The sequence below is a fragment of the Crinia signifera genome, chromosome 1 (genome assembly GCF_055691185.1).
Source record: "Crinia signifera chromosome 1, ASM5569118v1, whole genome shotgun sequence".
Classification (NCBI taxonomy): Eukaryota; Metazoa; Chordata; class Amphibia; order Anura; family Myobatrachidae; genus Crinia; species Crinia signifera.
The window spans coordinates 478,397,224-478,412,979 of record NC_139217.1 but is presented as its reverse complement, the minus strand read 5'-3'; the positions used below and the strand labels follow the sequence as shown (position 1 = coordinate 478,412,979).

Here is a 15,756-nt window from a genome sequence, read left to right as displayed (position 1 = left end):
CACATATACTGCAATCACTGTACATTATACAGCCACCTGCAGACACGTACACTGCAATCATAGTACATTATACAGCCACCTGCAGACACGTATACTGCAATCATAGTACATTATACAGCCACCTGCAGACACGTATACTGCAATCATAGTACATTATACAGCCACCTGCAGACACGTATACTGCAATCATAGTACATTATACAGCCACCTGCAGTCACATATACTGCAATCCCCGTACATTATACAGCCACCTGCAGACACGTATACTGCAATCACCGTACATTATACAGCCACCTGCAGACACGTATACTGCAATCACCGTACATTATACAGCCACCTGCAGACACGTATACTGCAATCACCGTACATTATACAGCCACCTGCAGACACGTATACTGCAATCACCGTACATTATACAGCCACCTGCAGACACATATACTGCAATCACTGTACATTATACAGCCACCTGCAAACACATATACTGCAATCAATGTACATTATACAGCCACCTGCAGACACGTATACTGCAATCATAGTACATTATACAGCCACCTGCAGACACGTATACTGCAATCACCGTACATTATACAGCCACCTGCAGACACGTATACTGCAATCACCGTACATTATACAGCCACCTGCAGACACATATACTGCAATCACCGTACATTATACAGCCACCTGCAGACACATATACTGCAATCACCGTACATTATACAGCCACCTGCAGACACATATACTGATATCCCCATACATTATACAGCCTCCTGCAGACACATATACTGCAATCATAGTACATTATACAGCCACCTGCAGACACATATACTGCAATCACCGTACATTATACAGGCACCTGCAGACACATATACTGATATCCCCGTACATTATACAGCCACCTGCAGACACATATACTGCAATCACCGTAAATTATACAGCCACCTGCAGACACGTATACTGCAATCACCGTACATTATACAGCCACCTGCAGACACGTATACTGCAATCACCGTACATTATACAGCCACCTGCAGACACGTATACTGCAATCACCGTACATTATACAGCCACCTGCAGACACGTATACTGCAATCACCGTACATTATACAGTCACCTGCAGACACATATACTGCAATCATAGTACATTATACAGCCACCTGCAGATACATACACTGCAATCATAGTACATTATACAGCCACCTGCAGACACATATACTGCTATCACCGTACATTATACAGCCACCTGCAGACACATACACTGCAAACACCGTACATTATACAGCCTCCTGCAGACATGTATACTGCAATCACCGTACATTATACAGCCACCTGCAGACATGTATACTGCAATCACCGTACATTATACAGCCACCTGCAGATACATACACTGCAAACACCGTACATTATACAGCCACCTGCAGACAAATATACTACAAACACCGTACATTATACAGCAACCTGCAGATACGTATACTGCAATCATAGTACATTATACAGCCACCTGCAGACACATATACTGCAATCACCGTACATTATACAGCCACCTGCAGATACATACACTGCAAACACCGTACATTATACAGCCACCTGCAGACACGTATACTGCAATCACTGTACATTATACAGCCACCTGCAGACACGTATACTGCAATCATAGTACATTATACAGCCACCTGCAGACACGTATACTGCAATCATAGTACATTATACAGCCACCTGCAGACACATATACTGCAATCACCGTACATTATACAGCCACCTGCAGACACATATACTGCAATCACCGTACATTATACAGCCACCTGCAGACACGTATACTGCAATCACCGTACATTATACAGCCACCTGCAGACACGTATACTGCAATCACCGTACATTATACAGCCACCTGCAGACACGTATACTGCAATCACCGTACATTATACAGCCACCTGCAGACATGTATACTGCAATCATAGTACATTATACAGCCACCTGCAGACACATATACTGCAATCACCGTACATTATACAGCCACCTGCAGACACGTATACTGCAATCACAGTACATTTATTTACAGGTTCTTATATAGCGCAGCAGATTCCGTTGCGCTTTACAATAGTAGACAGTGATAAAACAAACTGGGTAACAACATACAGACTTGGAGGTAGGAGGGCCTTGCTGCAAGCTTACAATCTATAGGGATATAGGGGGAAAAACAAGGACAGGCACCAGTAATACCATAGCAGTCCCACCAAGTTACAAGTCCAGAAGGGTAGCTATATAATACATAAGTGCCTCAGAGGGTTATGCATGTAGAACTTAAACATTATAGGCTTGCCTGAAGAGGTGAGTTTTCAGGGAACGCTTGAATGTTTGGAGGCTATTGGATTATAGAGCCACCTGCAGACACGTATACTGCAATCACCGTACATTATACAGCCACCTGCAGACACGTATACTGCAATCACCGTACATTATACAGCCACCTGCAGACACGTATACTGCAATCATAGTACATTATACAGCCACCTGCAGATACATACACTGCAATCATAGTACATTATACAGCCACCTGCAGACACATATACTGCTATCACCGTACATTATACAGCCACCTGCAGACACATATACTGCAATCACCGTACTTTATACAGCCACCTGCAGATACATACACTGCAAACACCGTACATTATACAGCCACCTGCAGACACGTATACTGCAATCACTGTACATTATACAGCCACCTGCAGACACGTATACTGCAATCATAGTACATTATACAGCCACCTGCAGACACGTATACTGCAATCATAGTACATTATACAGCCACCTGCAGACACATATACTGCAATCACCGTACATTATACAGCCACCTGCAGACACATATACTGCAATCACCGTACATTATACAGCCACCTGCAGACACGTATACTGCAATCACCGTACATTATACAGCCACCTGCAGACACGTATACTGCAATCACCGTACATTATACAGCCACCTGCAGACACGTATACTGCAATCACCGTACATTATACAGCCACCTGCAGACACGTATACTGCAATCATAGTACATTATACAGCCACCTGCAGACACATATACTGCAATCACCGTACATTATACAGCCACCTGCAGACACGTATACTGCAATCACAGTACATTTATTTACAGGTTCTTATATAGCGCAGCAGATTCCGTTGCGCTTTACAATAGTAGACAGTGATAAAACAAACTGGGTAACAACATACAGACTTGGAGGTAGGAGGGCCCTGCTGCAAGCTTACAATCTATAGGGATATAGGGGGAAAAACAAGGACAGGCACCAGTAATACCATAGCAGTCCCACCAAGTTACAAGTCCAGAAGGGTAGCTATATAATACATAAGTGCCTCAGAGGGTTATGCATGTAGAACTTAAACATTATAGGCTTGCCTGAAGAGGTGAGTTTTCAGGGAACGCTTGAATGTTTGGAGGCTATTGGATTATAGAGCCACCTGCAGACACGTATACTGCAATCACCGTACATTATACAGCCACCTGCAGACACGTATACTGCAATCACCGTACATTATACAGCCACCTGCAGACACGTATACTGCAATCATAGTACATTATACAGCCACCTGCAGACACGTATACTGCAATCATAGTACATTATACAGCCACCTGCAGACACATATACTGCAATCACCGTACATTATACAGCCACCTGCAGACATGTATACTGCAATCACCGTACATTATACAGCAACCTGCAGACACATATACTGCAATCCCCGTACATTATACAGCCACCTGCAGACACATATACTGATATCCCCGTACATTATACAGCCACCTGCAGACACATATACTGCAATCACTGTACATTATACAGCCACCTGCAGACACATATACTGCAATCATAGTACATTATACAGCCACCTGCAGATACATACACTGCAATCACCATACATTATACAGCCACCTGCAGACACATATACTGCTATCACCGTACATTATACAGCCACCTGCAGACACATATACTAATATCCCAGTACATTATACAGCCACCTGCAGACACGTATACTGCTATCCCCGTACATTATACAGCCACCTGCAGACACATATACTGCAATCACTGTACATTATACAGCCACCTGCAGACACATATACTGCAATCATAGTACATTATACAGCCACCTGCAGATACATACACTGCAATCACCATACATTATACAGCCACCTGCAGACACATATACTGCAATCCCCGTACATTATACAGCCACCTGCAGACACATATACTGCAATCACTGTACATTATACAGCCACCTGCAGACACATATACTGCAATCATAGTACATTATACAGCCACCTGCAGATACATACACTGCAATCACCATACATTATACAGCCACCTGCAGACACATATACTGCTATCACCGTACATTATACAGCCACCTGCAGACACATATACTGCAATCCCCGTACATTATACAGCCACCTGCAGACACATATACTGCAATCACTGTACATTATACAGCCACCTGCAGACACATATACTGCAATCACCGTACATTATACAGCCACCTGCAGACACATATACTGCTATCACCGTACATTATACAGCCACCTGCAGACACATATACTGCAATCCCCGTACATTATACAGCCACCTGCAGACACATATACTGCAATCACTGTACATTATACAGCCACCTGCAGACACATATACTGCAATCACTGTACATTATACAGCCACCTGCAGACACATATACTGCAATCATAGTACATTATACAGCCAGCTGCAGATACATACACTGCAATCACCATACATTATACAGCCACCTGCAGACACATATACTGCTATCACCGTACATTATACAGCCACCTGCAGACACATATATTAATATCCCAGTACATTATACAGCCACCTGCAGACACGTATACTGCTATCCCCGTACATTATACAGCCACCTGCAGACACGTATACTGCAATCATCGTACATTATACAGCCACCTGCAGACACGTATACTGCAATCACCGTACATTATACAGCCACCTGCAGACACGTATACTGCAATCACCGTACATTATACAGCCACCTGCAGACACGTATACTGCAATCATAGTACATTATACAGCCACCTGCAGACACGTATACTGCAATCATAGTACATTATACAGCCACCTGCAGTCACATATACTGCAATCCCCGTACATTATACAGCCACCTGCAGACACGTATACTGCAATCACCGTACATTATACAGCCACCTGCAGACACGTATACTGCAATCACCGTACATTATACAGCCACCTGCAGACACGTATACTGCAATCATAGTACATTATACAGCCACCTGCAGACACGTATACTGCAATCATAGTACATTATACAGCCACCTGCAGACACATATACTGATATCCCCGTACATTATACAGCCACCTGCAGACACGTATACTGCTATCACCGTACATTATACAGCCACCTGCAGATACGTATACTGCTATCACCGTACATTATACAGCCACCTGCAGACATGTATACTGATATCCCCGTACATTATACAGCCACCTGCAGACATGTATACTGCAATCATAGTATATTATACAGCCACCTGCAGACACGTATACTGCAAACACCGTACATTATACAGCCACCTGCAGACACGTATACTGCTATCCCCGTACATTATACAGCCACCTGCAGACACATATACTGCTATCCCCGTACATTATACAGCCACCTGCAGACACGTATACTGCTATCCCGTACATTATGCAGCCACCATCAGACATGTATACTGCAATCATAGTACATTATACAGCCACCTGCAGACACATATAATGCAATCATAGTACATTATACAGCCACCTGCAGACACGTATACTGCTATTCCCGTACATTATACAGCCACCTGCAGACACATGTACTGCAATCATAGTACATTATACAGCCACCTGCAGACACATATACTGCAATCACCGTACATTATACAGCCACCTGCAGACACGTTTACTGCAATCACCGTACATTATACAGCCACCTGCAGACACGTATACTGCAATCATAGTACATTATACAGCCACCTGCAGACACGTATACTGCAATCATAGTACATTATACAGCCACCTGCAGACACATATACCGATATCCCCGTACATTATACAGCCACCTGCAGACACGTATACTGCAATCACCGTAAATTATACAGCCACCTGCAGACATGTATACTGCAATCACCGTACATTATACAGCCACCTGCAGACACGTATACTGCTATCCCCGTACATTATACAGCCACCTGCAGACACGTATACTGCAATCATAGTACATTATACAGCCACCTGCAGACACATATACTGCAATCACCGTACATTATACAGCCACCTGCAGACACGTTTACTGCAATCACCGTACATTATACAGCCACCTGCAGACACGTATACTGCAATCATAGTACATTATATAGCCACCTGCAGACACATATACTGCAATCACCTACATTATACAGCCAACTGCAGACACGTATACTGCAATCACCGTACATTATACAGCCACCTGCAGATACATATACTGCAATCATAGTACATTATACAGCCACCCGCAGGCACATATACTGATATCCCCGTACATTATACAGCCACCTGCAGACACATATACTGCAATCATAGTACATTATACAGCCACCATCAGACACGTATACTGCAATCATAGTACATTAGTACATAGTACATTATACCTGCAGACACATATACTGCAAACACCGTACATTATACAGCCACCTGCAGACACATATACTGCAAACACCGTACATTATACAGCCACCTGCAGACACATATACTGCAATCATAGTACATTATACAGCCACCTGCAGACACGTATACTGCAATCATAGTACATTATACAGCCACCTGCAGACACACATACTGCAATCATAGTACATTATACAGCCACCTGCAGACACATATAATGCAAACTCCGTACATTATACAGCCACCTGCAGACACATATACTGCAATCACCGTACATTATACAGCCACCTGCAGACACATATACTGCAAACACCGTACATTATACAGCCACCTGCAGACACATATACTGCAAACACCGTACATTATACAGCCACCTGCAGACACATATACTGCAATCATAGTACATTATACAGCCACCTGAAGACACGTATACTGCAATCACCGTACATTATACAGCCACCTGCAGACACATATACTGCAATCACCGTACATTATACAGCCACCTGCAGACACGTATACTGCAATCACCGTACATTATACAGCCACCTGCAGACACGTATACTGCAATCATAGTACATTATACAGCCACCTGCAGACACACATACTGCAATCATAGTACATTATACAGCCACATGCAGACACATATAATGCAAACTCTGTACATTATACAGCCACCTGCAGACACGTATACTGCAATCACCGTACATTATACAGCCACCTGCAGACACATATACTACAAACACTGTACATTATACAGCCACCTGCAGACACATATACTGCAATCACCGTACATTATACAGCCACCTGCAGACACATATACTGCAATCATAGTACATTATACAGCCACCTGCAGACACATATAATGCAAACTCCGTACATTATACAGCCACCTGCAGACACATATACTGCAATCACCGTACATTATACAGCCACCTGCAGACACGTATACTGCAATCACCGTACATTATACAGCCACCTGCAGACATGTATACTGCAATCACCGTACATTATACAGCCACCTGCAGACACATATACTACAAACACTGTACATTATACAGCCACCTGCAGATACGTATACTGCAATCATAGTACATTATACAGCCACCTACAGACATATATATTGCTATCCCCGTACATTATACAGCCACCTGCAGACACATATATTGCTATCCCCGTACATTATACAGCCACCTGCAGACACGTATACTGCATTTACCGTACATTATACAGCAACCTGCAGACACATATACTGCAATCACCGTACATTATACAGTGACCCGCAGACACGTATACTGCAATCATAGTACATTATACAGCCACCTGCAGACACGTATACTGCAATCACCGTACATTATACAGCCACCTGCAGACACATATACTGCTATCCCCGTACATTATACAGCAATCTGCAGACACATATACTGCAATCACCGTACATTATACAGTGACCCGCAGACACTTATACTGCAATCATAGTACATTATACAGCCACCTGCAGACACATATACTGATATCCCCGTACATTATACAGCCACCTACAGACACGTATACTGCTATCACCGTACATTATACAGCCACCTGCAGATACGTATACTGCAATCACCGTACATTATACAGCCACCTGCAGACACATATACTGCTATCACCGTACATTATATAGCCACCCGCAGACACGTATACTGCTATCCCCGTAAATTATACAGCCACCTGCAGACACATATACTGATATCCCCGTACATTATACAGCCACCTGCAGACACATATACTGCAATCACCGTACATTATACAGCCACCTGCAGATACGTATACTGATATCCCCGTACATTATACAGCCACCTGCAGACACATATACTGCAAACACCGTACATTATACAGCCACCTGCAGACACATATACTGCTATCCCCATACATTATACAGCCACCTGCAGACACATATATTGCAATCACCGTACATTATACAGCCACCTGCAGACACATATACTGCAATCCCCATACATTATACAGCCACCTGCAGACACGTATACTGCAATCATAGTACATTATACAGCCACCCGCAGACACATATACTGCAATCACCGTACATTATACAGCCACCTGCAGACACATATACTGCAATCCCCATACATTATACAGCCACCTGCAGACACGTATACTGCAATCATAGTACATTATACAGCCACCCGCAGATACATATACTGCAATCACCGTACATTATACAGCCACCCGCAGACACATATACTGCAATCACCGTACATTATACAGCCACCTGCAGATACGTATACTGATATCCCCGTACATTATACAGCCACCTGCAGACACATATACTGCAAACACCGTACATTATACAGCCACCTGCAGACACATATACTGCTATCCCCATACATTATACAGCCACCTGCAGACACATATACTGCAATCACCGTACATTATACAGCCACCTGCAAACACGTATACTGATATCCCCGTACATTATAAAGCCACCTGCAGACACGTATACTGATATCCCCGTACATTATACAGCGACCCGCAGACACGTATACTGCTATTCCGTACATTATACAGCCACCCGCAGACACGTATACTGCAATCACCGTACATTATACAGCCACCTGCAGACACGTATACTGCAATCACCGTAAATTATACAGCCACCTGCAGACATGTATACTGCAATCACCGTACATTATACAGCCACCTGCAGACACATATACTGCTATCACCGTACATTATACAGCCACCCGCAGACATGTATACTGCTATCTCCGTACATTATACAGCCACCTGCAGACACATATACTGATATCCCCGTACATTATACAGCCACCTGCAGACACATATACTGATATCCCCGTACATTATACAGCCACCTGCAGACACATATACTGATATCCCCGTACATTATACGGCCACCTGAAGACACATATATTGCAATCACCGTACATTATACAGCCAACAGCAGATACATATACTGCAATCAACGTACATTATACAGCCAACAGCAGATACATATACTGTAATCACCGTACATTATACAGCCACCTGCAGACACGTATACTGCTATCACAGTACATTATACAGCCACCTGCAGACACATATACTGCTATCACCGTACATTATAAAGCCACCTGCAGACACGTATACTGCTATCCCCGTACATTATACAGCCACCTGCAGACACGTATACTGCTATCACCGTACATTATACAGCCACCTGCAGACACATATACTGCTATCACCGTACATTATAAAGCCACCTGCAGACACGTATACTGCTATCCCCGTACATTATACAGCCACCTGCAGACACGTATACTGCTATCATGTACATTATACAGCCACCCGCAGACACGTATACTGCAATCACCGTACATTATACAGCCACCTGCAGACACGTATACTGCAATCACCGTACATTATACAGCCACCTGCAGACACGTATACTGCAATCACCGTAAATTATACAGCCACCTGCAGACATGTATACTGCAATCACCGTACATTATACAGCCACCTGCAGACACATATACTGCTATCACCGTACATTATACAGCCACCCGCAGACATGTATACTGCTATCTCCGTACATTATACAGCCACCTGCAGACACATATACTGATATCCCCGTACATTATACAGCCACCTGCAGACACATATACTGATATCCCCGTACATTATACAGCCACCTGCAGACACATATACTGATATCCCCGTACATTATACGGCCACCTGAAGACACATATATTGCAATCACCGTACATTATACAGCCACCTGCAGATACATATACTGCAATCAACGTACATTATACAGCCAACAGCAGATACATATACTGTAATCACCGTACATTATACAGCCACCTGCAGACACGTATACTGCTATCACCGTACATTATACAGCCACCTGCAGACACATATACTGCTATCACCGTACATTATAAAGCCACCTGCAGACACGTATACTGCTATCCCCGTACATTATACAGCCACCTGCAGACACGTATACTGCTATCACCGTACATTATACAGCCACCTGCAGACACATATACTGCTATCACCGTACATTATAAAGCCACCTGCAGACACGTATACTGCTATCCCCGTACATTATACAGCCACCTGCAGACACGTATACTGCTATCATGTACATTATACAGCCACCCGCAGACACGTATACTGCAATCACCGTACATTATACAGCCACCTGCAGACACGTATACTGCAATCACCGTAAATTATACAGCCACCTGCAGACATGTATACTGCAATCACCGTACATTATACAGCCACCTGCAGACACGTATACTGCAATCACCGTATATTATACAGCCACCTGCAGACATGTATACTGCAATCACCGTACATTATACAGCCACCTGCAGACACGTATACTGCAATCACCGTAAATTATACAGCCACCTGCAGACACATATACTGCAATCACCGTACATTATACATCCTCCTGCAGACACATATACTGCTATCACCGTACATTATACAGCCACCTGCAGACACATATACTGCTATCACCGTACATTATACAGCCACCTGCAGACACATATACTGCTATCACTGTACATTATACAGCCACCCGCAGACACGTATACTGCTATCCCCGTACATTATACAGCCACCTGCAGACACATATACTGATATCCCTGTACATTATACAGCCTGCAGACACATATACTGATATCCCCGTACATTATACAGCCACCAGCAGTCACATATACTAATATCCCAGTACATTATACAGCCACCTGCAGACACGTATACTGCTATCCCCGTACATTATACAGCCACCTGCAGACACATATACTGATATCCCCGTACATTATACAGCCACCTGCAGACACATATACTGATATCCCCGTACATTATACAGCCACCTGCAGACACATATACTGCAATCACCGTACATTATACAGCCTCCTGCAGACACATATACTGATATTCCCGTACATTATACAGCCACCAGCAGACACATATACTAATATCCCAGTTCATTATACAGCCAACTGCAGACACGTATACTGCTATCCCCGTACATTATACAGCCACCTGCAGACACATATACTGATATCCCCGTACATTATACAGCCACCTGCAGACACATATACTGATATCCCTGTACATCATACAGCCACCTGCAGACACATATACTGCAATCACCGTACATTATACAGTGACCCGCAGACACGTATACTGCTATCCCCATACATTATACAGCCACCTGCAGACACATATACTGCAATCACCGTACATTATACAGCCACCTGCAAACACATATACTGCAATCACCGTACATTATACAGCCACCTGCAGACACATATACTGCTATCCCCGTACATTATACAGCCAACCGCAGATACGTATACTGCAATCATAGTACATTATACAGCCACCTGCAGATACATACACTGCAATCACCGTACATTATACAGCCACCTGCAGACACGTATAATGATATCCCCGTACATTATACAGCCACCTGCAGACACATATACTGATATCCCCGTACATTATACAGCCACCTGCAGACACATATACTGATATCCCCGTACATTATACAGCCACCTGCAGACACATATACTGATATCCCCGTACATTATACAGCCACCTGCAGACACATATACTGCAATCACCGTACATTATACAGTGACCCGCAGACACGTATACTGCAATCACCGTACATTATACAGCCACCTGCAGACACATATACTGCTATCCCCATACATTATACAGCCACCTGTAGACACATATACTAATATCCCAGTACATTATACAGCCTCCTGCAGACACATATACTGCAATCACCGTACATTATACAGCCACCTGCAGACACATATACTTATATCCCCGTACATTATACAGCCACCTGCAGACACATATACTAATATCCCCGTACATTATACAGCCACCTGCAGACACGTATACTGCTATCCCCGCACATTATACAGCCACCTGCAGACACGTATACTGCTATCCCTGTACATTATACAGCCACCTGCAGACACATATACTGATATCCCCGTACATTATACAGCCACCTGCAGACACATATACTGATGTCCCCGTACATTATACAGCCACCTGCAGACACATATACTGATATCCCCGTACATTATACAGCCACCTGCAGACACATATACTAATATCCCAGTACATTATGCAGCCTCCTGCAGACACATATACTGCAATCACCGTACATTATACAGCCACCTGCAGACACATATACTAATATCCCCGTACATTATACAGCCACCTGCAGACACATATACTAATATCCCCGTACATTATACAGCCACCTGCAGACACGTATACTGCTATCCCCGCACATTATACAGCCACCTGCAGACACGTATACTACTATCCATGTACATTATACAGCCACCTGCAGACACGTATGGTCACTACAGGTTATACAGCCACGGATCACACAGTTACTACATGTTATACAGCCACAGATCACACAGTCACTACATGTTATACAGCCACAGATCACACAGTCACTACATGTTATTCAGCCACAGATCACATACATGGTCACTACAGGTTATACAGCCATGGATCACACAGTCACTACATGTTATACAGCCACAGATCACACAGTTACTACATGTTATAGAGCCACAGATCACACTGTCACTACATGTTATACAGCCACAGATCACACAGTTACTACATGTTATACAGCCACAAATCACATGGTCACTACATGTCAAACAGCCACAGATCACATACATGGTCAATACATTTTATACAGCCACGGATCACACAGTCACTACATGTTATACAGCCACGGATCACACAGTCACTACATGTTATACAGCCACAGATCACATACATGGTCACTACATGTTATACAGCCACAAATCACATACAACACATGGTCACTACATGTTATACAGCCACAGATCACACAGTTACTACATGTTATACAGCCACAGATCACACAGTTACTACATGTTATACAGCCATGGATCACACAGTTACTACATGTTATACAGCCACAGATCACATACATGGTCACTACATGTTATACAGCCACAAATCACACGGTCACTACATGTTATAAAGCCACAGATCACACAGTTACTACATGTTATAAAGCCACATATCCCATGGTTACTACATGTTATACAGCCACAGATCACACGGTCACTACATGTTATACAGCCACAGATCACACGGTCACTACATGTTATAAAGCCACAGATCACACGGTCACTACATGTTATAAAGCCACAGATCACATACATGGTCACTACATGTTATACAGCCACGGATCACACAGTCACTACACGTTATACAGCCACAGATCACATACATGATCACTACAGGTTATACAGCCACGGATCACACAGTCACTACATGTTATACAGCCACAGATCACATACATGGTCACTACAGTTTATACAGCCACGGATCACACAGTCACTACATGTTATACAGCCACAAATCACACGGTCACTACATGTTATAAACCACAGATCACACGGTTACTACATGTTATAAAGCCACAGATCACATGGTTACTACATGTTATACAGCCACAGATCACACGGTCACTACATGTTAAAAAGCCACATATCACATACATGGTCACTACATGTTATACAGCCACAAATCACACGGTCACTACATGTTATAAACCACAGATCACACGGTTACTACATGTTATAAAGCCACAGATCACACAGTCACTACAGGTTATACAGCCACACATCACATACATGGTCACTACAGGTTATACAGCCACGGATCACACAGTTACTACATGTTATACAGCCACAGATCACACAGTCACTACATGTTATACGGCCACAGATCACACAGTCACTACATGTTATACAGCCACAGATCACATACATGGTCACTACAGGTTATACAGCCACGGATCACACAGTCACTACATGTTATACAGCCACAGATCACACCGTTACTACATGTTATACAGCCACAGATCACACTGTCACTACATGTTATACAGCCACAGATCACACAGTTACTACATTATATACAGCCACAGATCACACAGTTACTACATGTTATACAGCCACAGATCACATGGTCACTACATGTCATACAGCCACAGATCACATACATGGTCAATACATTTTATACAGCCACGGATCACACAGTCACTACATGTTATACAGCCACAGATCACATTCATGGTCACTACATATTATACAGCCACAGATCACACAGTCACTACATGTTATACAGCTACAGATCACACGGTTACTACATGTTATAAAGCCACAGACCACACGGTTACTACATGTTATACAGCCACAGATCACACGGTCACTACATGTCATACAGCCACAGATCACATACATGGTCAATACATTTTATACAGCCACAGATCACACAGTTACTACAGGTTATACAGCCACGGATCACACAGTCACTACATGTTATTCAGCCACAGATCACATACATGGTCACTACAGGTTATACAGCCACGGATCACACAGTCACTACATGTTATACAGCCACAGATCACACCGTTACTACATGTTATACAGCCACAGATCACACAGTCACTACATGTTATACAGCCACACATCACATACATGGTCACTACAGGTTATACAGCCATGGATCACACAGTTACTACATGTTATACAGCCACAGATCACACAGTCACTACATGTTATACAGCCACAGATCACACAGTCACTACATGTTATACAGCCACAGATTACATTCATGGTCACTACATATTATACAGCCACAGATCACACAGTCACTACATGTTATACAGCCACAGATCACACAGTCACTACATGTTACACAGCCACAGATCACACAGTCACTACATGTTATACAGCCACACATCACATACATGGTCACTACAGGTTATACAGCCATGGATCACACAGTTACTACATGTTATACAGCCACAGATCACACAGTCACTACATGTTATACAGCCACAGATCACACAGTCACTACATGTTATAAAGCCACAGATCACACGGTTACTGCATGTTATACAGCCACAGATCACACGGTCACTACATGTCATAC

General features: G+C 43.3%; 1 protein-coding gene across 1 annotated transcript in view; it reads right to left on the bottom strand.

Annotated features, from left to right (window-relative positions):
• Nucleotides 1-15,756, bottom strand: part of LOC146024716 (myosin-IIIb-like) — a 493,994-nt gene that overhangs the window by 72,677 nt on the left and 405,561 nt on the right. The gene's annotated exons all lie outside the window — the stretch shown is intronic.